This window comes from Hemicordylus capensis, chromosome 2 (genome assembly GCF_027244095.1).
Source record: "Hemicordylus capensis ecotype Gifberg chromosome 2, rHemCap1.1.pri, whole genome shotgun sequence".
Classification (NCBI taxonomy): Eukaryota; Metazoa; Chordata; class Lepidosauria; order Squamata; family Cordylidae; genus Hemicordylus; species Hemicordylus capensis.
In genome coordinates this window covers 300,196,342-300,224,232 of record NC_069658.1, presented here as the reverse complement: position 1 = coordinate 300,224,232, position 27,891 = coordinate 300,196,342, and the positions used below count along the sequence as shown (strand labels likewise).

Sequence of the window (27,891 nt, the reverse complement as noted above, 5' to 3'; positions counted from 1 at the left end):
CTAGGAGCTGCAGAGTGGCTGTCGTGTAGTCCGGGATCACTCTCCTCTGGAAGGAGGAGTTGAATGCAACCAGTGTACCCAGCCTAGAAGTTCCAATCAGGAGCCCTGATCTCCCTGCTGGAGGTCTATTGTGAAAGAGTGAAGTCTTTCAGGTACCCTTTCATTTACAGGACATCATTTATTGAGCACTTAATGAAAGAGTATAATATGTTTAAATAGAACACTGAAGTGAGAAAACAGTTAGTGTGCATTAAAATGATATTCTAAAGTATTGCTAATGTGATTCAAAGTAACAAAAATGTAATGGTGTTACATTGTATAGCTTTCATTAATTCATTCATTGTCAAATAAAATCCTGCTGTTTTTAGAGTCTGAATTACTCATCTTTGGAAAGAGCATAAATGACTCTTGAGTCAAGGGCCATCCACACCTGCAATCCAATCAGTGCACACTGAAACTTCTACTTTTGTGCTGTAGGACCTGCCAAACAGGCTTCTGCACAATATAAGAAATACTTCTATTTAAAAATAGGCAACAGCTCTAGCAACATCTTGTTGCTCCACACACTGGTATATGTCATGAAGCCAGATAAGCTCACAGACTTTGTATAAGGAGGAGACTGGTGGAATGAACCAATCAGAGGTGCACCTAGGTAATTTTGGAGCCTATACCTAAAGGCTTTTGGAGCCCCACCCCCACCCCCGGCCACAAATTGAGCATCATCATGCTCGGCTGGGTGACCACACCACCCAGGAAAGACTAAAGAAGATTTGGGAGCCCCCAGGGGCTATGGAGACCCTGGTCTTCAGCCCCGAAGTCCAGGGGTAAGAGCACCTCTGGAACCAATCCAATCCTGAAAAGAGTAGTAGACATCCAGACGAATCCTGTACCAAGACACCAGGGTTATCTGTTGTGAAAGGGGCTATTTTTTTACTCAGAGGCGTAACTAGGGAAAACGGCGCCCGGGGTAAGCACTGAAATTGCGCCCCCCGCCACGCCCCCCCCACCGCCCCCCCAACATACATCTGACTGACACACATGTTTCAGAAAACTTTTATTTTAAAAATTTAAAAAATTACAAAAATTACCAAAAATTTCAAAATGCACGACATACTTAGGTTTTTCCTCACAACAACCCTGTGAAATTGGCTTGTATCTCAAACATCAGAATTATGATGCAATGATGATTATTATCATTACGATGCCCCTCCCTCACGCCCTGGTTCTGTTCCTGACTTTCCCTTGTGAGTGACTGTATTTTAACAAAACGAAAACCAAGGACTCCAAAGTAATTCGAGGGACTAGGGTGATAGTGCTAAAGACTCCTTATTCTCCCGCTGTTAAAGAAAGACTCCCCTTTTCCAAAACCGCACACTATTTACACCAGAAAAGGTTTCAAATGGAGGGGGAAGCATTTATGCATTTATGCTTTGTTTTATGTTACGATTTCAAAGTTAGAAAAACTATAAAAGGGCCATTTTAGAGAAGATATGCACTGCCTTAGTTGCAAATCCTGCTTTTTTGAGATTCCCTGCAATTGAATAAAGCGATAATATACACCTTTGCTATTTAAATTGGTTGGAGAGTATTTATGACAATAAAAAATGAAATGGCATTTCAGATGCAACATTGGTTGCCTAAGACCACTCAGATTTAACTAATCTTCATCACATTGACAAAAAGAGCAATTAAAATTAAAATCCATGACTAAAACCAAACCACTTTGGGGTTGTTTTTAATGAAAGGTGGTATATAAATTTAACAATAAATGTTTAGAAGTATATACTTTTACCCCCTGCCCAACCTACAATTAATTCCAGCTTATTTTCAAAGGGCTTCTAGTTTTATTTACAAATTGCTTGGCAGCACCAATGTTTAAGTAATTGCTAATTGCTCCTAATGATAGTTTTACTTATTGTTAAATTTATATACCACCTTTCATTAAAACATTCTCTGTTCATCTGATTTTCAGTCTGGTTAATTAAATCGGTGGAGGTTTAGACTTTCCTGATGGGCTGAAACAGCTAATCCATTTTGATGATGACATATAATTAAATTAGCTTGCATTACATAGTGAAAAAGTCCAGGAAGGGAGAGATGGGGGGATGTGGAACCCAAGGTTCCACATCCCCCCATCTCCGCCTCCCTGAACCTTTTCAGTTAAAACGTGGTTAGATTATAGGGGAGGAAGGACTTGAATGAGCAAAAAGGGGAACTGGTTCGGGCGTTCAGGAAGTTGTTCAGAAGAGGGAGTCGTTCAGGAAGTTTGCTCTGGTGTGTGTCCTCCTCTCGACGCATGCACAACTGGTGGCGGGGCGGCGGGGCGCCCCGGGGAGTGAGAGTCAGAGACTTGGACTACGAAGACGCTGTGGTGCCCAGTGCTGGATGAGCAATGCCAATGGGGGGGGGGCCGCCGGGACCGGGGGAGGGGGACTGCTCTGCAAAATAAAATAAAATAAAATAAATTTCCGACAAATCGGCGGGGGCACTTTTTGGTGCCCCCTGCCAAGTGGCGCCCGGGGCACGTGCCCCCCTGCCCCCCCTATAGTTACGCCTATGTTTTTACTTTCCCTCCTTTAGCAGTCACCTCTTCCTCCCAAAACTATCTCCCTGAGGATCCCCCAACCCTCAGGGACATAATTTCAGGAGGCAAAGGTGGCTGTAGATGAAAGGAAAGATAACTGAAAACCACCCCTGCCCTTTCACGCAATGGAAAACCCTGGAGCATTGGTACGGGGTTAGTCTGGATGTTGGATTGTATCTTTGAAATTAAACTTCAGTACAGAGACAGCTGTGGAAAAGTAAATAACTCCCATATGGTTGGCTGGAACTTAAAGGTAGAAAAATAGAGCTTTGTGCTCCCAGAACGAGTGAGTCATTACAAGAAGTAAAACTGTTCCAGTCTGGGGTGTGGGTTTTTTTGGTTGAAAAGTGGAGTACTACTACTACTAATATTTAGGGTTGGGGTTTGCTTATTCTGCAGTGATTTCATGATTGGTTTATTCAGTTTTCTCGCTCTCTCTTCCCACCTCTTCTCGTTATTGTACATCTGACCAGCACAACTCGATATCCAGCAAGCTGAACACAGATCCTAGCATATGGTGGCTTCCATTAGCCTTCTCCTTTTCTTGTTTGCCTAGGATGACAAAACCAAAGGGGTTGTCAATTACCTGGCAGGCCACTCTGCATGGCTGCTGGTCTGTCTTTGGTTTGGAGTGTCTCAAACCTACTCAAGTCTGTAAATCTGATACAATGATTGGAAAACACTTTCATGATAATTTATAGAACAACCACAACCCTTCTTGTGCCAGTAGCACCATGCAGCTCCTTTATTTATTTGTTAAATCTGTATGCTGCTTTTGCCTAGTGGTTCCAGACAACTGGTGCTGGCTAGGGATGTGTCCAAATTTTGGTATGCGAGATTAACCTTGCTCTGCTTCAAGAATAGGGCACAGATGTGGGACCTGGGGGCCCCCAAGGCCACCCTTTGGCATATTCACCCCCCACATTCCTCCTTATGTGCTCTGAATGAATCTCTCATCAGTGTCCACTCTAGTTGTCCTTGGTGGTATCTTTTGCCCTGTGGCTGCCACTTTGTTTGATAAGCTCTACTGCACTATCAGGGCCTGTCTGCAATAGATACTTTTTATGTGGCCTTGAGGGTATGTCCCTGCACCTAGCTCTCTCCTGCTGTCCTGCTGTCCATGGAATAGTTGCCTGGCCACACCCACACATGTCCAGTGCTTCATGAGCATGCACACAATGGCCCGTTTCATACACCCACCCAGATGGTCAGTCGTGTGACTACTGGAGTTTGGGGCCATGCAGACCTAGTTATCTTCTGCTTCCATGCAATCAACCGTTGGCCCTGGCACTGCCCATGCAATGGGAAGCAGCCCAACTGGGGATGCCTCTAAAAGGTCTGTGCTAAGCTTTGGATGGACGTGAAGACCGGTGTGTTTGTAGAACTGTGGACAAGTGAGGGGGTGCAGGCTCAGTTATAGAACCAGTTCTGCTACAAACAGCTGGATCTCCAACCAGATGGCTCTCTGCCATCTGGTGACCAGTGCACTGTTAACCAGTGGAAGGAGAAACCACAGCACAAGAGGTGACCTCACACAACAAGCTCTCTGGAGTGGAGCCCAGGACAATGGCCCACTATGACATGCTGGCATCCGTCCTACTGGACAGGAGGGACATCACCCTAAGGACCACAGTGGGGACTGGCCACCCAATGCCAGAGAGGAGACCAAGGGCTAGCCAGATGCCTCCCATACCACCATCCAGGGAGTAAGCAGGCCTGTTCAACAATCAGCCACCACGATCACCACCCCAGCAACACCGGGTGACACCTCCACCACCCGTGTCCCTGTGTGAACAGAAGCCAATTCTTTGGCGGCCCGTCTGGACATCCTGAGGAAGTGGCTCACCGTAACAATTTAGAAGCTGGACTCCAACTGCAACTGGCACTGAGCAACCTGTTTGTGATGGGCACATTCACTGTCTGCGAGATAGTTAAGGAAGCTGTGGATCCTGGTGGAAATGTTCCAGGAGGATGTGATCTGAGTGGGTGACCCACTGGAGGTGATGTCGGGGTTCCTGAACAAGGGGTTCCTAGGCATGATTGGGTGCACAGATGGCACACACTTGGAAATTTTAGCACCCCCCTGGAGAGTTTTCACAATGGAGGGATGTAAGAAGTGGAGTCCCCCAGGGATCTGTACTGGGACTGGTGAGTTTTAATTTATTCATAAATGATCTAGAAGTAGGGGTAAGCAGCGAGGTGGCCAGATTTGCAGATGATACCAAACTCTTTCAGGTAGAGAAATCCAAAACGGATTGTGAGGAGCTCCAAAAGGATCCCTCCAAATTGGGGAGTCAGCAACAAAGTGGCAAATGCGGTTCAGTGTTGGCAAGTGTAAGTTGATGCACATTGGGACGAAAACTCCCAACTTCAAGTATACACTGATGGGATCTGAGCTGTCGGTGACTGACCAGGAGAGGGATCTTGGGATCATGGTAGACAGCTCGTTGAAAGTGTCGACAATGTGCGGCAGCTGTGAAAAAGGCCAGTTCCATGCTAGGGATGATTAGGAAGGGGATTCAAAATAAAACGGCTAATATTATAATGCCCTTATACAAAACAATGGTGCGGCCACTCCTGGAGTACTGCATGCAATTCTGGTCACCACATCTAAAAAAGTACATTATAGAACTGGAAAAGGTGCAGAAGAGGGCAACCAAGATGATTAGAGGCCTAGAGCATCTTTCTTATGAGGCTAGGCTACAACACCTGGGGGGTTTTAGTTTAGAAAAAAGACAACTGTGGGAGACATGATAGAGGTCTATAAAATCATGCATGGTGTGGAGAAAGTGGATATAGAGAAATTCTTCTCCCTCTCACATAACACTAGAACCAGAGGTCATCCCATGAAATTGATTGCCGGGAAATCTAGGACCAACAAATGGAAGTACTTTTTCACACAATGCATAATCAACTTGTGGAATTCTCTGCCACCAGATGTGGTGACGGCCAACAACCTGGATGGCTTTAAGAGGGGTTTGGATAACTTCATGGAGGAGAGGTCTATCAAGGGCTACTTGTCGTAGGGCTGTGGGCCATCTCCAGCCTCAAAGGCAGTATGCCTCTGAGTACTAGTTGTGGGTGGGGGGGGGGGTAACAGCAGGAGAGAGGGCATGCCCTCAACTCCTGCCTGTGCCTTCCAGCGGCATCTGGTGGGCCACTGTGCGAAACAGGATGCTGGACTAGATGGGCCTTGGGCCTGATCCAGCAGGGCTGTTCTTATGTTCTTATGCTCCCCCCGCAAACCCCCATGAGCACTACAGGCAGTAGCACTACTACACAATGGCCCTACAATGTAATGTAAACATGACAGGATGGTTCATGATGTCTAGGCCAGGGTGTCAGGCAGAAGCCATAATATGGCAATTTTCTGGACCTCACCACTAACCTCAAAGCTGCATTCCAGTACCTGGGTGAATGTATCATCTGTGGAGACTGGTGGGTGGCAAGTGAAGCTGGTGATATCCAGGGATGAGGGATACAGCCTCCAGGAGTGGATGGCCACCCTCTATTGCACACCCAGAGGTGCCATAGAGAGGAACTTAAACTTCAGGCACAGTGGCATGAGGACTGTGGTCAAGCAGGCGTTTGGGAGGCTGAAGGCCCTCTACATCTTGCTGGATGCTGAGGAGGATCTATTATTTATTTATTTATTTATTTATTTATTTATTTATTTATTTATTTATTTATTTATTTTCTATACCGCCCTTCCAAAAATGACTCAGGGCAGTTTACACAGAGAAATAATAAAAGGTAATGTGGCCTGCTGCATCCTTCACAACATATGTGAGTCCAGGGGAGATGTCCTGCTGGAGGAGCCCCTGGACCCACCCACACATCCAAGCAGCAAGAGCTGAGGTTGAAGGGCACCTGGTGGAGATGGGGATGCTGAGCTGGTAGATGATGCTTAACTTGCAGCGGGGGCCCTCCAAAAGTCTTTAGGTCCAGGCCCCAAAATTACCTAGGTGGACCTCTGCTCACCAGGGCCTTCTAATCTCTTTGCTCTCCCTGCCTGCAGGGGTGAGGAATGGAGCCACAGGAAGTGTGAGTTCGTGCTTCCTGAGGCTGCATTCCCTGCACAGTGAACCTGAGCAGTGGCAACCCAGTGAGGCAGCAGCAAAGAGTGCCCCCATTGCCTCTACTCCACCACTTCAGGCACCTACCTTACCAGGGCTCATTGGAGGGCCAGCCAGTGGAGCCACCCAGAGAGCACACTAGTGTGCAAGAAGAAGCATGTCTGTGGTGCAGACCATGGAGGAGGAGGACTGGATTCTTTTAGTGAGTTCTCTTGGCAAAGTCTATGAGAACTTCTGGCACTGGAAAGATATGTATGCTTGCAAGGTATCTAAGGGAAAGAAAGAAGCAGGAAGAGAGAGGTGCACTGCCTGTGTTGAATATCCGAGGCCGAAGAACATGGGGCTGTAATATTCGTTATGGTGATATCTTCAGGTTAGTATTGGTAATCTTAATGATGTTGAATTAATCAACATTAATGATGTGTACTACCTTGGTTCGGAGTTACTCAGATCATTTAATGAGACACAAATTCTAAAAGGCTTGTGCAGCCTAAGCTCTCATCTGAAAGAAAGGGCTATTCTGTGGTTCTGTGCTGGTGGTGTAATATTGCTGCAGTGCTAATTTTGTGACATTGTAGAGGTGCAATTATTGCTATAGCCCATCTTAAGTGATTATACAGTTTGCATCAGGCTGTTATTCTTTGGTCAGTAGCAGCAATCAAAGAAAAGATGCTATCGAAACTGGTTCTGATCACTTCTCAGGGCTCCAAGCCACGACCACCTTGTAGAAGCCCATCCCATTATTAAACAAGACACTCCTGAGCCCATTGGATCCCAGTGTGCTGATCTTCCTGATGGGCTCCTTTTATGTATTTGTATTTTTAAAAAAATATATAGATATATTCAATCAGAGTGTCCCACGTTCCAGAGGCTTCTTTCATCCCTAAATCCTCCTTTAACAGCAAGTGACAGAAAGGGCTGCTTTGTGCAGAGATGCATGTGCAAAACCTGAAGGGAGGTGTGGGATTAATGGGAAGAGATTTGTTCATACAAACCTTTATGAAAAATGGAATTGAGGCTTTGCAGGCAGTGTAAGTGGAATGGCAAGATTAGCTACGGGCTTTCCTTGACAAGGACTCATATTAAGAAGAGAGCTGCCATGTCTTGGTAAACAGAAAAGATGTGAATGTGATATTAAAGAAGGGTTCCTTTGCTAGGGACAGCAATGCTAGCTGATTGCAGTGCAGGGGGTGAGGGAGAAAGCCATTTATTAGAAAAAAGTAATATCAGTCATTTTTTATGTCTGTCTCCTCCTGTGCTAAAGTGAGGTCATGGGGAGGAACTTTACAATACATTCTGATTACTTTTGCTATCAGCTTTTATGTCAGAATGTTTTCACAAACCTCCTGCTTCCAAATTTTAAAACTGAGTGGTGCCAAAATGGATCCATACAAAATGAAATACATAGGAATGAAAATGTCATCACCTTTGTGTTGGGCTCTTGACCAATATGATTAGCTTGAGGGGCATATGCAGCAATGGCCCTAATATGTGTTTCTTGATTGACTGGCAGAAAGGAAGGTCTGCTGCCTTTTCTTCTATGGATAATTATTCAGTGTCCATCATTTTTAAAGTAATGCCGAGTCCATTTCTCATTTCACGAAGCAGAAAAATTATGTACAAATAAAGAGTAATTCAGATCTTCAGTTTCATTCATGGAAGGGGGCAAAGGCCAGAACAGTTATCAGTGTCTTTATAGCTGCCAGGTTGGAAGCTGACTATCATTTTATTTCTCATAAGAATATGACAGTTTCAAAGGCTCATGAAGATCACTGCTAAAATATGTAACCAGGGGTGGAGCCACCATTGAGCGGATGGATTCAAAGAACCTGGCTGTGGGCCACGGAAGGGCCGCGCAAGCCCTCCAGAGCTCATTCCCAGCCAGCATTCTTTCCAGTGAGGGGAAGAAAGGGAAATAAATGCACCCAGGCAGCTTGTGTGGGCCGTGCCACTCCACTTTTGTGCATGATGTCTCACACACATGTGGGCATGGGCCAATCTCTGGAGGGCCTGCGTGAGCCCTCTGGGGCTCATTCTCAGCCAGCGTTGGCTGAATGGGGGCATTTCTTTCCCTTCTTTTTCCTTCAGTGAGGGAGAGAAAGGGAAATAAACACACACAGCCAATGCAGGCTAGGAATGAGCTCCAGAGGGCTTGCATGGGCTCTTCGGCAGTCGGGTCACGCCCATGTGCGTGTGGCATTATGTGTAAGGGGCATCACTGGCATATGCAGTGTGCACATGGCGGGGCCGATGTGGACGGGGCAGAACCCATACGTCCATTCCCTGGCTCTGCCACTGTATGTAACTATTCTGTAACCATGTCTGCATAGTCACAGGGAATATTTAGATAATATGTTCCTCGACAATTTCTTCATTGACTGTTATATTTTAAACCCACTTTTTCAGTCATTTTAATAAACTTTGATCCTAAGGAGAAAATAAATCATTTTAGCCAAAGAGGTGAATATCTCATTTTAACTAGACATGGAAATCCTTGACAATATGAATTGCTCCATCCATCATAAAGACATAGTTAAGCATGGTTGCAGATGTTGCACATACCATGAGAATGCTACTGGAAATGGCATTCCCATGTTTAGTTCTCCCCTGCACCCTAAATGCTAACACTGCATTGATGCTTCAACCATGTGTTGGGGCATCTTCATACTGCATTCCCCATCTTCTGGCTGAAGTCATTGGTTACTGCTGGCAGGGGTGGGGAGGCCCACAGTGCTGTGCTGCCACATCAGTGGGGAGTGTGCTTAAGGGCAAAGGAGGGGGGATAACTTGCCATTGAAAGTGGCCCTCTGTGACATCTTTGTGGTGCGTACACATAATTTTTACTTCCATGCTATGTTGAGGTCTTACCAATATAGTAAAGGCAGTCCTCAACTTTACAACATTCAAGCAGGGGCATATCTAGGGGTAGGGCAGGCAGGTCACGTGTCCCGGGCGCCACTTGAAGGGGGGTGCCATTAAAATTTTTTTTTAATTAAAAAAAATGGCCACTGAAAACAAAATGGCCACTGTGCATGCTCAAATGGCCTCTGTGAGGCCCCCATGCCAGGCCTCGCAGAGGCCATTTGAGCATGTGTGGCAGCCATTTTGTACCACACATGCTCAAATGGTCCCTGCAAAGCCCTAGAGGCCAGCGAGGGGAGCAGGAACCTTTGCAGACCCACCCCACAGCCTTTAGGGGCTACAGGTATTTTCTTTAAAAAAATTTAATATAATATAAGTCACTGTACACATATTCAGTTTGGCACTATGTACAGAGAATCAGGGCTTGTGAATAATGAGCTGAAGCTTATGAGCTAGGATTGTATTCATTTGCTCTTTGCTTCTTGTTATAAGTGAGTTAAATGTGATGTCTTAATAATATGGCTATTAATGGTGAGTTTGTCTTGCAATCAGTGTGAAATTAGTATTAATTCGCCTTAGTATTAAGGCCCACTGGGAGTTTCTTGCTCTCTTTCTCTCATTTTAACTGTCTTTCTGAAATACTAAAATATATTCCAAGCAGTGACACAGTTTACTCTGCATATCTTTTAATTATTTTCAGAGTAAATAGGGAAAAGTCAAATTCTCCATTTCTTTTAAAAACTTATGTAATAGTGATGCTACAATGCATAGTAGAGAATTAGACATTAGTTTTCCAAGTATACCTCCACATAGTATTTGGGTATTTCATGAGCCCCAGCATACTGAAATTTGTAGTTTTCTAAATTGTTTTTGAAAAATCAAAAGATTAACGAGCTTGACTTGTATTTTTCAGCTAATACTATGGTAAAGTTATCTGAAAGATGGGTGTTGGATGTTTGGACAAGGGGCGCAATTTCAGTGCTTGCCCTAGGTGCTATTTTCCCTAGATACGCCTCTGCATTCAAGTCAAGATGAATGGCACTTACAACATTGGTAAATTGCCAGCTTGTTTTGACTTTGACACAGTGCAGGAGGGGGGCTCCGCAACATTGTCACTGGTGCATAGACTAGTGGAGGAGGAGGAGGCCTCAATGGCAGCTCAGGATCATAGTGTCATCAAGATTGGCAGTCAAGGTGACAGCTCCTGTTGTATCTGTGGAGGGATTGGCTGACGCACCTGTCCAAGATGTTCTCCCGCTGCTGCCACTGTTGCTGTTCCTCCTCCTGCAGGTTCAGCTGCTGCAGTGAGAAAGCAAGAAAGAAAGGCCAGAGCATTCCCAGCCCACATACTGATTCTCACCCACCCCCTTCCCTTCCTGTCTAACCATTGTCCAGGAGGAAGAGATTGACGAGCTACTCAGTTGCCTCCCTTCCTTCTCTTTCTCACTTTTCTGGGGAAGGAAGGGTGGCAACTGAGCTGCTCACCTCTATCTCCTTCTCCTGGGAGATGGTTAGATAAGGGAAGGAAGGAGGGCAGGCAGGCAGGCACGATGTATGAGCTGGAAATGAGCTCTTTCTCTCTCTTGCTGCCACACTGAAGCAGAATTAGATGGTGTGGTGGTGGGTGGTTCAGGAACCAAACCACCATTTATAACACTGTTTCCTAATTAAGAAGTCCTGAATTAAGACTTTCACCTTAAGACCCAGTTTTCAGGAACCAACTGTGTTGAAAGTCTGAGCTCTGTATGCATCTGTGAACCAGCTGTCCTGTTTTCAGCTCTGTCTCCATGGTCCTTGGGATAGAATTAAATGAGCTAATCGCTTTTCAAGAAATTTTTCTGGACCATATCTATGTTAGACTTTAGTTTTGAGTTCCAACTTTGAGATTAATAGAGCAGCTGACCTTGCAATTCTGTTTCAAGCACTTTGTTGGTTGAACCAAACTGGTTCCATACAGCCTAGTGAATCAGGCTGTAACATTAGGGCAGCAGCCTGCCTTCATCTTGCTATCAGAAATGTTCCCTAAATTTCAGAACAGCTGTCTGTCCTGGAGAGAGATAATCCTGTCCTAAATAAGATAATGTGTTGAGTCACTCTATCTGGTGTCTCTCACTTTACTGTATTTTGAGAATGGGAATTTTAAAAAGTGATCCTTTGCTGTATCACAATTAATTTTAAGATTCTCTTCTGGCGATAGCAAACTGTATAGGGGAAGAATGGCAGCTGAGTCCCCAAATTGCAGAGCAAAATCAGTTTGGTGATAATTCAGCTAAGCAAGAGGTCTTGAGACAGTTCTTTAAGTTTGAAGAACAAGAAGGATTTACTTAGAAGTTACTAAAGGATAAGAAAACTGAACTTAAGGATGAAGGGGAGAGAGACCAAAACAAACAGCCATCTCTGGAGAGACAACATGGAGACTAACACTGGAAGAACAAAGAGGGGAGGAGTCCAGCACTTTTATCCATGACCCTAAAACTCCCCAGTGAGACATTGCAGCTGAGAGTGGATGCTGCTAGGGTCCTAACGCCAACACTCCTTCTCATCGGCTTGTGCTGCTGTCTATAAGTCCCGTCTTCTCTCTCAAGGTTTTGAAATGCTCCCTGGGCAATGGCTTAATTAGCATATCTGCTACCATTTGCTCACTTGGACAATACATCAGTTTTACAAGTCCTTTTTCATGTGCATCCCACACATAATGATATTTTGTTTCAATGTGTTTTGTTCTAAACTTAATTTTCTCCATTTGTGAGATCTGGATGCAGCTTTTATTATCTTTGAACATCTCAGTGGGTTTTGGTTCATCTATTTTGAAATCGGACATTAGCTTGCGCAGCCGCGCCACCTCTTGACATGCCTGAGTGGCAGATACATATTCTGCCTCAGTAGATTGTTTGCAGCTATGCCAACTGACTGCTCTACCACCATAAAAGAATACATAACCACTGCTTGACTTCCAGTCTGTTTGAACCTCAGCCCAGTCTGCATCCCTATAACCTACTAATTTGGGTCCACTACTAGCAGGCAACTTTAATTTTAGATGGATTGTCCCTTTTAGGTACCTTCCTAGTCTCTTTACCACAGTCCAGTCATCTTTCCTGGGTATGCTTACTTTCCTGCTCAAGATTCCCACAGATGCAACTATATCTGGTCTTGTTATTATAGCTGCATATAAAAGGTTTCCAATCGCTGTCCTGTACTCATTGTTGTCTGGCAGACGTTCACTCTCCTCCTTGTGTTTTAGGTAACCTGTTTCCATTGGTGTACTCATTTCTTTGGCTTCTGTAAGTCCTCTAGCAAAACATTTATTTACTGTTCTTGCTCAATCAAATAGCTTCCATCTTCTTCTCTCTCTATGTGTATCCCAAGAGAGTATGAAACAGGCCCAAGATCTTTTACTTCTATCTCACTATTCAGGTGCTTTATTACTTCAATGCTGTCCTCTCTATTTTCATAACAAATTATTAGATCATCAACAGAAGTAAATATATAGGCCCATCTGTTGTCTTTGAGCCTCGAGTACAGGCCAGGGTCAGCCTTTCCTTGGGTGAATCCCTCATTGATTAGTAACTGGTTTAATTTGACATTCGAGGCTTTTGCAGCCTGCTTTAATCCATAAATGCTTTTCTGAAGTTTACATACAAGTTTTTCTATAGCAGGTTCCACAAATCCTGGAGACTTCTCCATGTAAATATCTTCATTGATGTCTCCATGAAGAAATGCAGTTTTCACATCTATGTGATCTACTTGCATTTTCTTTGCTGCTGCAATGCTTAGGAATGTCCATACTGAGGTGTGTTTTACAATGGGAGCAAATGTCTCATCATAATCTTCCCCATATATTTGCAAGAATTGTTTTGCCACCAGTCTCACTTTGTAACGCTAGACACCTCCTTCTGCATTTTGCTTAATTTTAAAAATCCACTTGCAGTCTTTCTTCCCTCAGGTAGCTCTGTGAGTGTTATTTTTGTGCAATGATTTCATTTCTTCTTTCGCAGCTTCCTTCCAGTTTTGTGATTCAGTTGCAGTTAAGTTATCAATTTCTTTCCACATGCTTGGTTCTTGAAACCTTTCTCCCTTTGCAGTGTAGGAAAGTTTCTTAAGCGGAACTCCTTTATTTTGTCATGTTGAATGTCACACCCTTTGTTCATCATCAGCATCCTCTTCTGCTGAATTGCCTCCAGGTGTAAAAGTTACAGTGGATCCTTCCTTTTGATCGTATTGCCTTGATTCTTTCTCCAACTAAAAATTGGGCTCTAAGTTTGGCAGTTCACTAGTTGTTGGTTTTTCATTTTCACTGAAGTATCCAAATTGCATATTTTAATTGTTTCTGTAGCAAAATCTAAAATCCTTGTATCCTTTACATCCTATGGAATTGATTGATTGATGCAGTGCTGTCAAGTCGGTGTCGACTCTTAGCAACCGCATAGATAGATTCTCTCCAGGGTGATCTGTCTTCAACTTGGCCTTTAAGCTCTCTCAGTGGTGCATTCATCACTGTCATAATCTAGTCCATCCACCTTGCTGCTGGTTGTCCTATTCTTCTCTTTTCTTCAGCTTTCCCCAGCATTATGGACTTCTTAAGGGAGCTGGATCTTCGCATAATATGTCCAAAGTATGATAGTTTGAGCCTGTTCATTTGTGCTGCGAGTGAAAATTCTGGATTTATTTGTTCTATGATCCGTTTATTTGTTTTCCTGACTGTCCATGGTATCCTCAAAAGTCTTCTCCAGCACCAAAGTTCAAAAGCGTCAATGCTTTTTCTATCTAGCTTCTTCAAAGTCTAGCTTTTGCATCCATAGAGTGTCACGGGAAAAACCATTATCCGAACGATTCTAATCTTTGTAGGTATAGACATGTCATAGCATCTAAATATCCTTTCCAAGTCCTTCATTGCAACCCAACCAAGTGCTAGTCTGGGACATATTTATTGACAGTTGGATCCTTTACTGTTGACGGTCGATCCTAAAAGGCAGAAGCTATCCACCACTTCAAGGTCTTCATTGTCAATTCTGAGGCTGGTTGCTGTACTTGTCATTAGTTTAGTTTTCTTTACATTTAGTTGTAGTCTCATTTTTTCACTGTGCTGCTTGATTTTCATTACTAGAACTTGCAGTCTGCAGATCATCCACATTCTCAGCTATCACAGTGGTGTCATCAGCATAGCACAGGTTGTTGACGTTTCTTCCTCCAACTTTAAAACCATGTTCCATCTTCTTCCAATCCAGCTTCTCTCAGTATATGTTCAGCATGTAAGTTGAATAAAGAAGGAGAAAGTATACAGCCTTATCTTACTCGGTTGCCAATCTGGAACCAATCTGTTTCACCATGTTCTGTCTGGACTGTGGCTTCGTGTCCTGCGTATAGGTTTCTCATGAGAATAATGAGTTGTTCTGGGGTGCCCATTTTCCTAAGGACATTCCACTACTTGAAGATGCAATCAAAGGCTTTTCTGTAATCAATAAAGCACATATTGACTTCTTTCTGGTATTCTTTGGCTATCTCAGTTATCCAGCATGCATCAGCAATGATGTCTCTTGTTCCTTGGCCTTTTCTGAAACCAGCTTGAACATCCGAACAGAACAGAACTTTATTACAGTCATAGACCAATATACAAAGAAATACAAACAATGCATCATGTAAATAAAATAAAAAAAGAGAAGAGAGAAATGTATTAACTACTTATGAAATGCATTGCTAAAGATCAGATCGAGTTTTGCAGATTATAAAACAAAACCTGGCCACTATATTAATAATTTTTTCATCTGGGTTAAATAATAAAAACTTCAAATAAAAATCATCAGAGTGTCCTAAATACTTAGACAATAAGGGGGAGATTAGTCTCAAGTGGGCTTCCTTAGAAAAAAATCACAGTGTAAAATTGAATGTGTACTGGTCTCCACTTGGCCAGAACCACAAGGGCAGAGGTGGGCAGGAAAAGGGATGCCCTTGAACCTGCCCTCTAAAATGGCAGATGGAAGGGTGTCTATTCGGGCCAATGTCAATGCACGTCTGAATTTGGGGATAATAATAGAATACAGATAGCCTGCTGGCTTGAGTTTAAACAATTGCACCCCGAGATAGATGGTCTTAGAAACAGAAGCAGCTTCCTCTTGCAATCCCATATCAATGATGCGTTGTTTGATCTCCCCCTTAGCCCAGTCATTGCCCATCTGCAGCAGAACCTCTGGGGAAAACCCATAGTAAGTTAATTTATCAGTAATCAGTGAAAACCATTTAAATTTAAATGAATCAGTCTTAATAAGGGAAGCCAAGCCTGAGCTGGAGGACATAAATTTTAAGCAACATAGGAAAATAGTTCTCCAGACTCCAGATTCCATTTGTAGCAGGCCAACAAGTACCACCGATGGAACACAATGAGGGACAGCTAATAAGGATCTCAGGAATTTAGATGGCAAAACTTCTAAATTTGAGAAGTATCGAGGTGGACCTAATTGGGCACCATAAAACAACTGAGAATAAACTTTGGTGGTAAATAGTTTAACCACAGCGGGGATAAAAGAAGCACCTCTCGAATAGTAAAAGGAAGTTAAGATTTTTGTGGTGAGTTGAGCTGATATCAAGGAGAAATTATAATGGGCACTACGAGACCCCGGGTAGTGAAAAACAACTCCAAGGTACTTGAAAGAATTGACTTGGGCTATCTTATGGCCATTCAAGGACCAATTATGGAGCTTAGGACATTGAGCAAAGACCATAATCATGGTTTTTAAAATAATTTATCATTATAGCCTCTTGCTTGCAAAATTTTGATAAGAGAATCAAAGCACGTTTCAAGCCAATTGATGTTTGAGATAGAACTGCCATATTGTTGGCATATAGCAAAATGGAGATATGCCTATTAGCAATTTTAGGGGGGTGGGTGGAAGGGCTAGAAATAGAGGACACTACAGAACTGATATAAAGATTGAATAACATGGGAGCAAATACAGCCTTGACGGACACCCCTATGTCTGCCGACAAAGCCCCAGATGCAGTAAAGCAGACCTTCAGCAAGGCACCATTATAAAGGGAAATTATCAGATGTAGTAGTCTCCTGTCTATTCCTGGATCCCATAATTTCTGCCAAAGCCTCTCCCGTGAAATCAAATCGAAGGCAGATTTAAGGTCAATAAAGGCCATGTAAAGCCCATGAGCTGGCTTGGTGGAATATTTCTTGGAAAAGAATTGAAGGATAAGGACATGATCCAAGGTTGAGCGACCAGTCCGAAAACCAGCCTGCTACTAGGCTAAAATATTGCCTTCATCAATCTGACACAGCTGTGCTATCTCAGTCCAGATTAGGTCTGCAAAGGCTGTTGCGTGCTTTTGCCGGCTACTGTAATTATAACAAACTAACAGTTAAATACAAAAAAACAAAGGTCCCAGTTTTCTCTAAATCCAGGTAATTATATAAATGGGTAATAATCAGAACCACATTGAGCAGGTTTACAACTATAAACATTTAGGCATATTATTTCAATATAATCTAAATTGGAAAACCCACAGGCTGTCTTCAATTCATAAAGCCTGCAATACTCTCAGTGCCTTTTTGCGATTTTATTACTCTAAAGGGGGCCAATTTGTTCCCATGGCACTCCAGGTATTTCGTGCTAAGATTGTGGCCCAGCTACTTTTTGGAGTCCCGCTATGGATCCAGGGAGTAACAGCTGAACTGGAGAGAGTACAGTCTATTTTTCCACGAGCAATCTTTGCAGTGCCTAGGTGCGTGCTTTATTCTGCTCTATGCTTGGAATCTGGGTCTTTCTCCATAGTCTGTAAAGCTTGGGAGCTTACTTTTGCTAGATGGAGTAAACTTTGTTCAGAGATTCAGGAATTTTCTTTTTTCCAATATTTATGGGTGGATTCTTATCCCAACCCTTGGCTAACATATGTAAATAATAAAATTATGCAACTGGGCTTTTCTTTTTCAGAACTCCTCACTTGGGAATATAATAAGGTGAAGGAAATATTATTTCTCCGGTTGCACGATATTTAACGGCAGGAACTTATGTCTTTGGCTAATAGGACTTGCTCCCCTTTATATTTTGGGATTTTGCCACCTTGGGGAGATAGAGGTGCTAATTACTTAACAACGCTGCATTTTTCTAAATTTCGGGTTTCATTTGCTCGAGCCCGATTTAACGTGTTGCCCTCTTCTCTTTTGGAACGGAGGTTTGCTAAAGATCATCCTGTTACGGTTTTTTGCCCTTGTGGCGCTGGCCTCCTGGAAACTGTCACCCATGTTTTGCTATATTGCTCTTTGTATTGGGATGCTAGAGAAGAACTTATTTCCCCTCTGTTACTTAAATTTCCTGGAAGGTGTGAGCTCTTTTATACATATTACTGTCTCGTGGATTCAAGCTCCGAGATTACAAAAATTGTAGCTAAATTTTTCTACATTGCCATTAGGTTAAGGTCCTTATTAAGTGCTTAATTGTGAGAGCTGTTTATTGTTTTTAAGTAATTTATTATGAGTGATTGTATTCTGTTTTATTGTGTTTTAGCATTGTTTATTGATCGTTGTATTGGACATATGTTATTCCTATTTCTGTTGGCCAATGGCCGTAATAAAATTGATGATGATGCCTTCATCAATCCAGTCCATGAGTTTAAGATGTTTAGCATAAATCTTACTAAAGACACTTAATAGACTGATTAGATGATAATTATTGGGATCATCCCTTTTGCCTTTTTTATAAATAGGGATGATTATGGCTATACCCTAGTCATGGGGGATTTTAGCCGTCCGATCTATATATGTAAAGAGAGAGGTGAGAAGGAGAATCCACCAGTCAAGATTAGCCCTTGTACATCAATAGTAATAACGTCGTGGCCCGGGGCCTTGCCACAAGGGAAAGAAGAGATAAGCTTATCAATTTTGGAAAATGATACTGGGTCCCAACTAGGAAGTTCAGAACTACGTAATTCTTTTAAAACATTCAAATTATTGTCAGTGCCTGGAGCCTTTTTATACAGAGAGCGGTAGTGTGCTTCCCACACATCCACTGGGATGTAGTGTGGAGGGGTAGATATAGTTTTGCTCAATAGAGGAGACACCAGCCTCCAAAAGTTAGTTTGATTGGAAGGTCTAGCTGCCTCAACAAGATGAGCCCATTTCTTTTTGGCAGCTGTGAATTTCTTATCTCTTATTATCTGTTTATAATGGGATTTTTTCATTATAAACATAGCAGACTACAGATTTAGAAGAAGTCGAGGGATCAGCCACATGGCTTTTAAAGGCCCTAATCAGATCCCTCCTTGCATTTAAACAATCCCTGTCAAACCATGCCTTGGATATAGAACTAGAGGCATAACTAAAAGTGGAACGGGATTTGGTGAAAACTGGAAAAATAAGCATCATAATGTTCTGGTAACTAGAGAAGATATTCTCATCTCCTTGAGGGTCAAAAGAGGTTAATATAGCTTCACGATAGACACGAGCTTCCTTGGAGTTAAATATTAGTGAAAGCCGGGTGCAACAGTTTTCTGTCCACTTGGCTCTAACAGGCCCATGGAGCGAACTATCCTCTAGGTAAATTGGGCCAGTTAAACAAAGACAGAGTTCTAGGGGAGGATGGTCACTTTCAGGGCATGGCAGTACCCTGAAGGAACTGACATAAGGGACTAGGTTATGAGATATGACCATATAATCAATCAGGGAGGGAAAACTGAGCTGGGAAATCAGTGATAATGAAGTTGATCAAAGTGTTAACAAAGTTATGAAACCAGCTTGAACATCCGACATTTCTCTTTCCATGTAGGACTCTAATCTGCGTTGAGTGATCCTGAGCATTATTTTGCTAGCATGTGAAATTAATGTCTTTGCTGTTATAACTGAGCTCTTCCTCCTCCTTGCACCAATAATGTAATCAGTTTGATTTCTGTGTACTCCATCTGGTGATATCCATGTGTTTAGGCACCACCTTGGTTGTTTGAAGAATGTGTTAGCAATGAAGAGATCATTGGCTTGGCAGAAACTAATAAGTCGTTCTCCTGCTTTGTTTCTGTTTCCTAGGCCATATAGGCTGACTGTGTTTTCCTCCTTACCTTTTCCAACTTTGGCATTCCAGTCTCTAACCAACAGCATCACATCTTGCTTGTGTGTTCTGTCAATTTGAGACTGAACTTGAGCATAAAACTCATCTATTCCCTCTTCTTCTGCATCAGTCATTGGGGCATAAACTTGATAAACTGTCATGTTAAAGGGTTGTCTGTGAAATCTAATTGATATTATTTGGTCACTGATCGCATAGTACCCAAGTGCTGTCATTGCTATATCCAATTTAACACATTTAAAATTCATAAAAGGATAAAAATTATAGATACAAACACGTTAAAAACACATTAAAATTTAAAAATCGAATCTCAGTTGAAGGCCTGGGAAAACAGGTATGTCTTCAGGGTCCTCCTAAAAGCAAACAGAGAAGGAGATGTTCTTATTTCAACAGGGAGCATGTTCCAAAGCCCTGGGGCAGCCACAGAAAAGACCCAGTCCCAAGTTGCCACGAAACAAGTTTGTGGAACCCATAGTTGGAGCTCTCCAGATGATCTTAATAGGCAACAGGGTTCACGACAGAGAAGGCGCTCTCTTAAATACCCTGGACCTAAGCCGTTAAGGGCCTTATAGGTAATAAGTAGCACTTTGTATTGTGTTCAGCAGCCAGTGCAGCTCTTTTAGAATTGGTGTTATATGGTCCCTTCGGGTAAACCCAAAGACCAGTCTGGATGCCATATTCTGTACCAATTGTAGTTTCTGAACTACGTACAAAGGCAGCCCCATGTAGAGTGCATTACACTAGTCAAGCCTAGAGGTTACCAGCACATGTACCACCATTTTAAGGTCACTAGTCTCCAAGAATGGACATATCTGGTGTATCAGCCAAAGCTGATAAAAAGCACTCCTGGCCACAGCCTCAACCTGAGAAACCAGGGAAAGTTTGGGATCCAGGAACACTCCCAGACTATGAACCTGATCTCTTAGGGGGAGTGTAACCCCATCCAGAACAAGCAGATCTAAACCATCTCTCAGATCCTGATGTCACAAACTTGTCTGTCTGCAGTCTGGTCCCTTGTCTCTATCCGGAGAATCTGGTAGCTCAGGAGTTGCTCCACATCTGCAAAGAAGCACAAAAGGACAAATCACTACTGTGTACCAAGTCTAAACCAAGTCCCCCGCAACCCAGGTCGCTCACCAGATCAAAAATATCCTGAGGCAAGGGTCCAAGGCATCACCAGCAGCCTGTCCCAGATGAAGTTGTCCAGTGCCCAGCTCAGGAATCAGGTTACAAGCAGGGGAAGCCCGGGACTCAAGAGTTCCACCATGAAGCTGGGAATTCCACTCAACAGAAGGCTTGGTATGCAGCAAGCTCAACCAACATGTTCCTTCCAGCTGCTTGTTCATTGCCTGCCAGCTGATTTATAATCCTTGATTAATTGCTCTCCTCCCCCGGCCAGATGTTAGAGATTCAGTGCTTATCTTGCCTGCTGAGGAGGCTCTGACTTCTTCTGAGTGCCTGCACCTGCTGTCGGCATTTTGCATGTCTCCGCTCTTGCGGGGTTTAATGGTTGATTGTCATCCGGCTCAGGATTTGGCCTTCCAACCCCCATCTCCTCTGCTCCCGATGGGCCTTCTTGTCCTGAACCTTCACCCTGGCCTGTCTCAGCTACCTCCTGCGGACCGACAACCAAGCTCTCCCTTTCAGGTGCCTCTTCGCCCACTGGAGGGTTGCCAGCCTCCTACTCCTCATCGCTATCCATGGGCGAGGGCATGACACCTGACCCCCTACAGACAGTACCTCCATCTGTAAAACAGTGCCACTTAATCCCACCTCCTTCAAGCGACCCAGCAGGATACCATGGTCAATGGCATCGAAAGCCACCGAGAGATCCAAAAGGATCAGCATAGTCACACTCCCTCTGTCGTTCGCCAATTGGAGATCATCCATCGGGCTGACCAAGGCAGTTTCAACACCACAGCCCACCTGAAAGCCATTCTGGAAAGGATCTAAATAATGTGTGTCATCCAAAACTTCCTGGAGCTGAGAAGCAACCACTCGTTCAATCACCTTGTCCAAACAAGGAAGATTAGAGACAAGCCTTTCTAAATTGTTAGATTCTATCTCTTCTTTAACATACAGTGCAACTTCACCTCCAAGGTGCCCCTCCAAGGGCAACTAAGATGATCAGGGACATAGAGCACCTTTCTTATGAGGCAAGGCTACAACACCTGGGGCTATTTAGTTTAGAAAAAAGACAACTGCGGGGAGACATGATAGAGGTCTATAAAAGCATGCATGGTGTGGAGAAAGTGGATAGAGAGAAATTCTTCTCCCTCTCACATAACACTAGAACCAGGGGTCATCCCATTAAACAGATTGCCAAGAAATCTAGGACCAACAAACGGAAGGTTTTTTTTCTCCACGTGACGCATAATCCACTTGTGGAATTCTCTGTAACAAGATGTGGTGACAGCCAACAACCTGGATGGCTTTAAGAGGGGCTTGGATAACTTATGGAGGAGAGGTCTATCAACGGTTACAAGTCGGAGGGCTATAGGCCACCTCCAGCCTCAAGGCTGGATGCTTCTGAGTACCAGTTGCAGGGGAGTAACAGCAGGAGAGAGGGCATGCCCTCAACTCCTGCCTGTGGCTTCCAGTGACATCTGGTGGGCCACTGTGCGAAACAGGATGCTGGACTAGATGGGTCTTGGGCCTGATTCAGCAGGGCTATTCTTATGTTCTTATGTTCTTGACTTCCAAGGCACTAGTTACACTACTAATGTGGCAAACTATTCAACAGCAATCCTATCAAAACTGCATCTGGCATGATTACCTCTTGAGCTTGCAGTTGCCTAGATATTTCTAATATTTCATTTATGTGCTTGGACAGACTTTCAACTCCTAAGTCTTTTATTGCTCAGTTTTCTTACTCAATGCACTTTAGAAACCACAGACTTCTTTTTATATAATCCTTTCAGAGTTTCCCACATATTATTTACATTTTCTTTGTCTCTTAGATACACTAAGATTGGGTCACTCACCATCAAGCAAATCATTCCTGATGCCTTTTAGTCATGTGCATGGACCGGTTCGGAGGCCATTCTAAAGGCCTCCAGACCGGTCCGGACACGGGGTGGTTTTGGTTCGGGTGGGGGGTTCCAGTAAAAACAGGGGGGGCTTTACTCACCCCTTCCATCATAGTAACCATAATTCTTGTAGTAATAGGGCAGCAGGGTGCCGCCGGCTTCAATCTGCACTGGCGCGGCTCAGGCTCCTCCATTCCTATACGTAACGGGGCGGCAGGATCGCTCCCAGTCCCTGCCGCCCCCTTCAAGCTAAGCCCCCTCGGCTGGCGGCCGCCCCCTGCAGCTTTCCAAATGTCCCCTGCCGCCCCCTTCTTGCCAAATATCTCCCCATCTCAAGGGGTCGGCAGGAGAACTCTCCTGCCGTCCGCGTTCGCTTTGCCGCTGAGTTGCAAATGGCTTCTAGGAAGCCTTTCGCGCGTGTGCGATGCTGGGTGTGCAGAACACTACCAAGCCCATGACTCTTGAGGAGCATCTCCATCTTGAAGACCAGAGCTCATACTCCTTGCAACTTTTCAATCATCTGGAATCCTTGTGCTGTCTCCATCATCAAAGCTTTTCTCTTTGCTTTGCTTTCTGTTTAGCTCTCTAGGCTTTTCTCTTTTATTTACTGGCTATTGGGCCCGTAACCCTTTGTAGGGGAAGAATGGCAGTTCAGTCCCCAAATAGCAAAGCAAAACCAGTTTGGTGCGAAAGCAGCAAAGCAAGAGGTCTTGGACACAGGTAATAATCAGGCCATATTGCTATATATGCAACAGGTGGGGTGGATCATCTTTTCTCCCTCCAAAAACTGTGCCCTCTTTATTTCCTCCTGCCCTTTTGTTTAGCTATTGATGTATCTTTTAAGCACTCCTCTTTCTAATATATATCACAAAGATCCTCTTGTTTTCTTTTCTCTTCCCTTTCTATTTCTGCTACAAAAACATGTCAAAGAAGAAGTCTTAGAATCCTGTGGGTTGTCATTCCCTGGAGAGATTGCTGTGCCATCATGATCATATAGGAATAATATACAAAGGTGTACATGCTTTGTCTCACCTCAGATATTCTCTTGATTGACACAGAAATGTGGCCTTCATTCTGCATTGAATAATTAAATTAAGAAAAGAAGAAACTTGTGGTTTTTGTTTGTTACAATGGGAACATAAAAACTGACATGAGTCAATTGATAAAAATAGGTTATCTTAAAAAAATAAATTGTCCAAAGTCTGCTTAAATCTAAAAAGATGGCAAATCTGTCTTGCTGGAATACTGTTACCTGAACAATTGTCTACAAGAACTAGATACTCATAGTTACTTCCTGCTTTGTGAATTATAATCTGATCATAGTTGCTAACAAAAGTAATGAGTCCTTTTTCATGAGCAGTGAGAAAGGGCTACCCAGTTTGCGGGGAGGAAGCCTGAAAGCGCTTACCTTCCCCACAGATGATCATTCTGCATCCCTGGGTGGGCACCCAAATGAGCACGGGCTGCAGCCAGCAGCTCCAAGGATTAGGGTGCCGATACATGCTGACCCTCCCCCTGAAGTTCCAATAATGCACCACATAAGTGCACGGTGCATTGTGGAGATCCCCCCGTCCCCTCTCCAAGTCTGCCAACAGCTGTGGCTGACAACAAGCAGAAAAATGGGGTTCAGGGAATGCTCGCGTTCACACGCGTGTGCAAAACCAGGCTGGGCTCCCTTAGCCCAGTTTTGCACATGCATGTGAATAGCTTAAATAAATGCTTACTTTTTGGCCTTTATCCAAGACACAATTCAACATTTATGTTCCCTTGATAAGTTTAAGGACATTTAACTGGCCACGGGATTCGGGCCATTGTCAGCAAATTTCTTGACAATATCCCTGGTATTGTGGGAATATTTCCTTTTTAACCCTGTTCACTGGGTAAAAGAGGCGCCTTTTAGAGTAGCGACAGCTCTCTTATATTTAACAGGGGGAGAACAAATGTCCCTGTCCAAACTCAGCTCAGCATCTTTCTGGTGGCTTTTGCTGGTGTCCTGTGTTTCTTTTTAGATTGTGAGCCCTCTTGAGATAGAGAACCATCATTCATTTTCCAGGCACTCCCTGATGTACAAAGAACTGTACTTACAAACCAAGCTCCATACTATATTACATTAAGAGAGTCTGCAACTTACAAAGGCCAACCTGCACATAAAAACAAGAAGTCATTCTTGGGAATGGTATTTGTTCCGAGTTATGAACATCCAACTTGCAAAGAAACTTTTGGAACACAACCCTTTTGTAAGTTGAGGACTTCCTGTAAACTGCTTTGAAATTTTGTTGCTGCTGCTGAAAAGTGGTATATACATATTCTTAATAATACCAATTTAAAAATAACATACATGGAGGCGAGTCTCATGATCAGTGAGACCCACTGGAGGGGGTTCTGTGGGGAGAGCAGGCTTAGCCCGCTCTCCCCACAGACAATCAAGGCAGCAGCCCGGACAGCCGAATTGGCCACCCACATGACTGCTGGCTCTGTCACGGAGCCGGCAGGGGTTGCGGGGATCGGGGGCCACATGGCCCCCAGAAGTTCCAGGATGCCCTGCGCAAGTGCACATGGCATGCTGGAGAGACCCCTGAGCCCAGGAGGCTGCTTGCAGCCTCCCGGCCAGGGGTCTCCTCGTGTGTTGCCATGGCAGGCAATACACAACCAGGAAGCCCAGGTTAGTGCTAACCCAGGTTATTTAGCTCTAACCTGGGCTAAGGGGAGGGCTACTTTGGCAGGCTGGCCACCAGGCTGGCCAGCAGGGCTACTTTGGCAGGCTGGCTACTGGGCTCTCCTGCAAGCCCGCTGGTTCTCACGATGACTGGAAAGCGGGCTAAGCTCTCTTAGCCCGCTTTCCAGTGATCGTGAGAATACCCTCATGGTCCATCAAGAAGAACAGAGAATTGGTTTGTAGTTTGTAGAAAAGTTATTTTGTATTGGGAAGGAAGCTGTAATGATCCTTCTTTATGTTACAGTTTCTATAAGAATAAAAGGAAATCATTTATATTCAATAAACCTTAATTTGCTGGCTTTTCTTTTGGACAAATGTAAATTATTAACTTTATGATTTTGCAGCATCTCCTGTCTTGTTCTGCTGCTTATTTATTATCTGTACAGTTCTACTTTTCTTTTTCTTTTTTGTAGTTAAGACTTTTGCAGAGATAAGCATATTAACAACTAATTCAATATGATTCTTTTTCTAACTGGCGGCTGTAGATATCCTAGTTAGATAATAACTGGATTCGGTGTTATCGGATATCCTATTATCTCTTTGATTTTTGTAAGAACATTTCCCTAGACAACTTTAATAGGTGGACACTCCTATCTAGTATGGGAGTGGGGGAGAGAAGCATCACCCTTCTCACACTTCCAACACTCATCTAGTCCTATACATTTTACAAATTCTACTAGTAGTAAGGTATTATTATAAGACTTCATGCAGGTTTTATATTGAGTTGACCCTAGGGATGTGTGAATTGATTTACGAATCGATTTGTACCGAAATCTAGCTGATTTGGAGACAGAACAAATCACCCCTGTGGTCCATTGGCTAGATTCAGGTCCAAATTGAATCACACCAGATTCAATTCAAATCAATTTGAGATTCAGATTCCTCCTGTTGATTTCCCCAGATTTCCAGCTCTCTTTTTTTTTAAAAGCTAAGCTATAGCCCTTGTAGAAGTGGAGTTATAGACCAAAATGTGTGGTCACTATTTTTCAAGTGTTTGTATTCTTTGGTGTATGATAACTTTTCCTCAATGAATCCCTATGAGGATTAGTTACAGGTCTTCATTTCTTCTGTTCATTTTGACTGTCTTTGGACAGTGCCAACTGTCAACTGCCATGTGCCAACTATACTCCCCTCCCACCCGCAAGGCAGTGGGGTACTACTCAGTTTATGTTCTAGAAATCAAGTGTTTGGACTCCTTGGTTTCTAATAACCTTTCCTTATAATGAATCCTTACGAGGATTCATTACACACCAAAGAATCTAAACACCTCAAGCATCCCTAAAAAATAAACTGAGTACCCCAGTGTTTTTTTTGGGGGGGGGGGCGTGTAGTTGACCCATGGCAGTTGGCACTGTCCAATGGCAGTCAAAATGAATAGAAGAAATGAAGGTGTGCAATGAATCCTCATAGGGATTCATTATGAGGAAAAGTTATTAGACACCAAAGAATCCAAACACTTGAAAAACAGTGACCGCACATTTTGCTTCATAACTCCACTTCTACAAGGGCTAGCGCTTAGCTTAAAAAAAAATAAAATTAAAGCTGGGGATCCATGTTAGGATTAGGATAGGGTGCCTTTGAATCCCCATTATTTCCTATGGTGGAAATATACAAAATCAGTAAACACTAAATAAAATCATTAAAAATCAACCAAGTGCCCACTGCCTTGAAATTTGGGTGGTAGGTGGCATCCATGGGGACCACCCCACCATCCAAATTAGCTGCCCCAGGACCTTTATAAGTGGTCCAAATTGAGCCAAATCTGATTTGAATTGAATCAAATCCAAACCAAATCTAGGGAGATTTGGGCACAAGATAAATCAGGGATGATTTGATTTGAGCACAAATTGAATCGAAAAAAATGATTTGTGCACATCCCTAGTTAACCCAATGGGATGCTACTGGACTGTTGGCAAATACATAATTTCAAATTCCCAAAGAAAAATCCCAACATTATTTTCTCTTCCATTTGCTCTTAAAAATATTGACAAGATTGTTTTCCATGTCGTAAGTTACCTTTTAAAGTAAGAGCCCCTTAAATTTGTAACTCACATAGATCACTGACTGAACTACTGTCACCACACTCTGCATCTCTGTACTACTCTCCTCTTCTAAGCAAGGCACGTATAAAGTTGAAAACCACTTTCCTCTTAAATAAGAAGAGTGCAGAAAAGACATTGAGGTCATTCACATGACCTCACACCGCCACTTGAGAGGGTTGGGGAGAAGGCAGGAGCCTGCCTGCCTCCCCTAGCAGATGAACGGCAACTGTCTTTGCCTCTGCTGCACCATGTGCCCACCCAAGTGGCGGAGGCCAAAGCTGGATCGGGAGGAGGATGTCTTCCCGCATCCCAGAAAGACCCACGCCCGCTGCACAGCAGCTGCTCTCATTAGAGCAGCCACTGCATTTGGCAGGGCCAGTCTCCCCCCTGCCCGGCTCGCTGCCCAAAATGGTGGTGGTCCGGTGGGGGGAGCCTTCTACACAGTAGCGATTGCCCTGAAGATTGCCTACTGAGGTAGAATGAACCCACAGTCTGGTTCTACCTCAGTAAAATGCCAAAGAACCCTT

At 43.6% G+C, this 27,891-nt stretch overlaps 1 long non-coding RNA gene across 1 annotated transcript in view; it reads left to right on the top strand.

The window, feature by feature from the left end:
* Nucleotides 1-4,531: 4,531 nt before the first annotated feature.
* LOC128344992 (uncharacterized) overlaps nucleotides 4,532-27,891 on the top strand; it is a 45,925-nt gene continuing 22,565 nt past the window's right edge. The window contains exon 1 of the long non-coding RNA XR_008316164.1: nucleotides 4,532-4,732. This is a non-coding gene — a long non-coding RNA (uncharacterized LOC128344992). The remainder of the gene's footprint in view (nucleotides 4,733-27,891) is intronic.